Below are 5,322 nucleotides of genomic sequence, written 5' to 3' on the forward strand. Positions count from 1 at the left end.
AAACAGCAAAAAAAAAAAAAAAAAAAGGAAGTTGTGTCTCCATCTGCTTTCATTTTTGCATTACTGAAAAACGATATAATAAAAGTTCATGTCTAATTTCTCTGAATTCACTATACTAAAGCTCAATATACAAAACAAGAAAATAAATGCAATACACATGATCCAATGATGCAAGTGCAATATTAATTCAGTATTTCAGAGTAGGGAGGAGGCAAATAGAGCTTTCTTTTGGTGGTATTTAACCACTTCAGCCTCGGAAGGATTTGCCTCCTTCCTGACCAGACCATTTTTTGCGATACGGCACTGTGTCGCTTTACCTGACAATTGCACGGTCGGGCGACGTTGTACACACACAAAATTTATGTCCTTTTTTCCCCACAAATAGAGCCTTATTTTGATGGTATTTGATCACCTTTTTAATTTTTGCGCTATAAACAAAAAAAGAGTGACAATTTTGAAAAAAAAAAACCATAATATTTTGTACTTTTTACTATAATAAATATCCCCAAAAAATATTAAAAAAAACAAATTTCTTCATCAGTTTAGGCCAATATATATTCTTCTACATATATTTGGTAAAAAAAAAAATCGCAATAAGCGAATATTGATTGGTTTGCGCAAAAGTTATAACGTCTACAAAATAGGGGGATATATTTATGTCATTTTTATTATTAATTTTTTTTTACTAATAATAGAGGCGATCTGCGATTTTTATCAGGACTGCGACATTGCGGCAGGCAGATCGGACACTTTTGACACTATTTTGGGACCATTGACATTTATACAGCGATCAGAGCTCAAAATAACTACTGATTACTGTATAAATGTCACTGCCAGGGATGGGGTTAACACTAGGGGGCGATCAAGGGGATAACTATGTTCCCTAGGTGTGTTCTAACTGTAGGGGGGATGGGACTGCCTGGGGGAGGAGATTGATCGGTGTTCCTACTGTCTCCTCTCCCGTGAGAGAACAGGGATTTGTGTTTTTACATACACACATCCCCATTCTCGTTCTGTCACGAGCGATCGTGGGTGCCCGGCGGACATCGCGCCCGCCTGGTGCGCGCATCAGCTCTGGGGGACACGCGGCGGCGCGTGCGCGCCTGCTATGACGTCTTAAAGGAGCAACGTATAGCTACGGCAATTTGCGCAGCCGTGCCAACCTGCCGCAGTATAACTGCAGCGGCTGGTCTGCTAGCGGTTAATCACCGATGGGTTTTTTTTTGCTAAATAAACAAATAAAAACTAAAAATTTAGAAAAAAAACAAAAACTTTTTCATAGTTTGTTATAAAATTTTGCAAACAGGTAATTTTTCTCCTTCATTGATGTGCGCTGATGAGGCTGCACTGATAGGATGCACTGATGGGTAATGATAGGCTGCACTGATGGGCACTGATGAGGTTCATTGATGGGCACTGATGAGGCAGCACTGGTGGGCATTGGTAGGCGACACTGATGAGCACTGGTAGGTGACACTGATGAGCACTGGTAGGCGACACTGATGGGCACTGGTAGGTGGCACTGATGGGCACTGGTAGGTGGCACTGATAGGCGACATTGATGAGGAGAAACAGGTGGGCACTGATTGGCAGCAGTAGTGGTCACTAGTTGGCAGTAGGGGTGCAACGGATCAAAAAACTCACGGATCGGATCGATCCTCGGATCAGAGTCACGGATCGGATCATTTTCAGATCAGCAAAAAAACAAAAAAAACAAAAAAAACAAAAAAAACACACAAATCTTGTTACACCCACCGGAGTTTTAGATTTAAAAGCTATTTTCAACACAAAACCGAGCTTATATGCATGAATACAGTATTTGTAGATCGGACAGAATGTTTAGATGTCAGATTTTAAAAGCAACAGCAAACCTGCTGACCTTACATGGTTGCTAATGTGACAGAACACCTCTGATTTTCACATTTAACATTAAATGTGAAAATCAGAGGTGTTCTGTTACATTAGCAACCATGTAAGGTCAGCAGGTTTGCTGTTGCTTTTAAAATCTAACATCTAAACAGTCCGTCCGATTTACAAATACTGTATTCATGCATATAAGCTCGGTTTTGTATTGAAAATAGCTTTTAAATAAAAAACTCCGGTGGGTGTAACAAGATGTCCGCTTGCCCCCTTCTCACTCTATCATTACTGTACTGTACAGGAGTGTGGGGTGTAGCAAGATGGCGGCGACGAAACGTCACTTCCTGACGAGACAGCGGCCGCTTCCGGGTGTACCAAGATGGCTGCCGCTCAGGAGCTAGGCCGAAGCCGCAGCCTTTCCTATGGCCGAGGCTGCAGAGCGCTCCGCAGATCGCGGGTGTGCCGATCCGCGGAGGTTGATCCGTTGCACTCCTAGTTGGCAGCAGTGGTGGGCACAGATTGGGAGAAGCCGATTATTGGCTCTTTTCTCCTCTCCTCCACTCCCTGACAGTGTGAGAAGGAGCGGTGAAGAGAGTCGGTCTTCTGTTGACATTGTGATCAGCTGTAATTGGACACAGCTGATCACATGGTAAAGAGTGGCTGATTGGCTCTTTACCTTAATCTGTGCCAAACACAGAGCGCCGCCGGCTCCCAGCAGAAAACGTGCAGCGGGCGCCATCACAAACTGGATGACCGCGTTGTAGCTGTTGTTCGGCTATAGCACGGTCGGCAAGCAGTTAAAGAGTAACTTCACTTTTGTTGAGAAAAAAATATTCCACTCTGGGTGATATGTGATTTTTTTTCTTCCTCCCTCTCCTCAACCTTGCTGACTACCCACCCCCTCTCTACCCCTACTCCCTCCCTCTCCTCAACCTTGCCGGCTACCCACCCCCTCTCTACCCCTTCTCCCTCCCTCTCCTCTACCCTGCCGGCTACCCACCCCCTCTCTACCCCTTCTCCCTCCCACTCCTCTACCCTGCCGGCTACCCACCCCCTCTCTACCCCTTCTTCCTCCCTCTCCTCTACCTTGCTGGCTACCCACCCCCTCTCTACCCCTTCTCCCACCTCATCTCTACCCCTTCTTCCTCGCTCTCTTCTACCTTGCCTGCTACCTACCCCCTCTCTACCCCTTCTCCCTCCCTCTCCTTTACGTGGCCGGCTACCCACCCCCTCTCTACCCCTTCTCCCTCCCTCTGCTCTACCCTGCCGGCTACCCACCTCCACTCTACCCCTTCTTCCTCCCTCTCCTCTACCTTGCCAGCTACCCACCCCCTCTTCACCCCTTCTCCCTTCCTCTCCTCTACCCTGCCGGCTACCCACCCGCTCTCTACCCTTTCTTCCTCCCTCTCCTCAACCCTGCCGGCTACCCATCCCCCTCTCTAGCCCTTCTTCCTCCCTCTCCTCTACCTTGCCTGCTACACACCCCCTCTCTACCCCTTCTCCCTCCCTCTTCTCTACTCCCTCTCGCCAGTTCCTAAATGTCTTGCAGAACAATTTTATTTGTCAGATGATAGAAGCACCAACTAGAAAAAAAGCATTACTGGATCTACTGATTACCAACAATACAGACCTGATCACGGATGTGGAAATACGGGGCAATTTAGGTAATAGCGATCACAGGTCAATTGGATTCAGTAAAAATCACACAAATAGGAAACATAAGGGGAATACAAAGACACTGAATTTCAAAAGAGCCAACTTCCCTAAACTACGAACCTTGCTAGAAGGCATAAATTGGGATAAAATCTTAGGAACAACAAACACGGAGGAGATATGGGTTTGCTTTAAGAGCATATTAAATAAGGGCATTAGCCAATGCATCCCATTGGGTAATAAATTTAAAAGAGCGAACACAAGTCCTGGATGGCTTAAAGGTTGAGGGATCATCATCAGCATTCAGACTTTATAAAGAATGCAAAAAGAAATGTAAGGGTGCAATAAGGATGGCTAAGATAGAACATGAAAGACACATAGCGGAGGAGAGCAAAAAAAATCAAGAAATTCTTTAAGTATGTAAACAGTAAAAAAGGGAGGACATAGCGGGGATGAGGAGCTGCTAGCCAAGATGCCCGCGCAATAAGCTGGTGAAGCCACAAGCATGCAGCTCTGTAGCTCCAACCACTGAGTATTGCTATGGCAGATCATATGAATATTCCCTGAATACTCTTGAGGGAAGCAGCAGATGATACCTGGAGCTGGGGTGACCCTCGGCTGAGTGGTGGGCTGGTGTGGAGCTTTCAGGGCATTCTGTGCTCCTGGATGAGGCAGACTGTGATGTTGCCCTGTACGCTATCGGCGTGAGAGTCGGAGGATTTGGAGCTCAGATTGCTGCCGGAGCCTCGTGTGCAGTCGGATTGGGCACTCGGATACTTTCGGCTGTCTCCCTGAAGTGGAGGAGGACGTCTGCGTCCCAGCACAACAGCGTGGTTGACAGCTTCGGGAAATCTCGGGAGATTCCGGAGCGCTCTGAACTCTTCGGCCCCTTTCGGCTCTCTCCGGTCTATGGTGGAGACCTATTGCTGCAACCGGGGACCCGGAATATACACCCTGGCTGGGTGAGATTTAGGAGCTGTCTGGAGGATCGGAAATCTCTAGGGTAAGAGATAAGATCTCTGGAATAGATGTTTTTAAAACATCTAGACCCAAGTGTTGGTTTAAATTGATGACAATATTGGGACAGTATTGAGACATATCATTAATACCGACACTAAAATTGGAAGGAACATGTCAAAGTAAACTGCTATTTAGGTATCTATATATATCTGAGTAATCTGAGTATGCCCTGATTATAGAGCGTGGAACAGAGTATAAATGAATGGACATAAAATAGGATATTTGCATAGATATCAATATATGTTACTTCATTGAAGGAGATAAGAAATAAGAAGAAAAACTATATGATAAGATAAACCTTGACTAATATTCACTAAATATCTGAGTGTGAGAGACTGCGGTTGTATGCATCTAACACATTGATTTTGAATAATTTTTTCTTTTTGCTTTTGTGGCTTGTTGCTGTGGTTGTGCAGTGGTGTGTCTCGCTATGGCACAGAAAAAAAACAAAACCCCTCAATCTCAGAGGAAAAAAAAAGTTAAAAAGTGGGCAATCAGTGAAGTAAATAAAAACACTACAGCGGCACAATCAACTCAAACTACTGACATAAAGGAATATTTTCAACAACTACAACCAATACAGGGTCTGTCTAACACAATGGAAACCTCTATAACCTCAGGCACAACAGAGGAAGAAATGGGCCAATTTGCGAACAGCTCTCCAATTAATATAATACGATCAATAGAGGAGACAAAGGAAACGGAGAAAGAAAATTGGGACATGAAAGCCTATATCTGCTCTCTCCCTATGAGGGAAGATATGAATCTATATGTACATAGGTTAGAATC

This window comes from Aquarana catesbeiana, linkage group LG03 (assembly GCF_042186555.1).
Source record: "Aquarana catesbeiana isolate 2022-GZ linkage group LG03, ASM4218655v1, whole genome shotgun sequence".
In the NCBI taxonomy this organism is placed as follows: domain Eukaryota; kingdom Metazoa; phylum Chordata; class Amphibia; order Anura; family Ranidae; genus Aquarana; species Aquarana catesbeiana.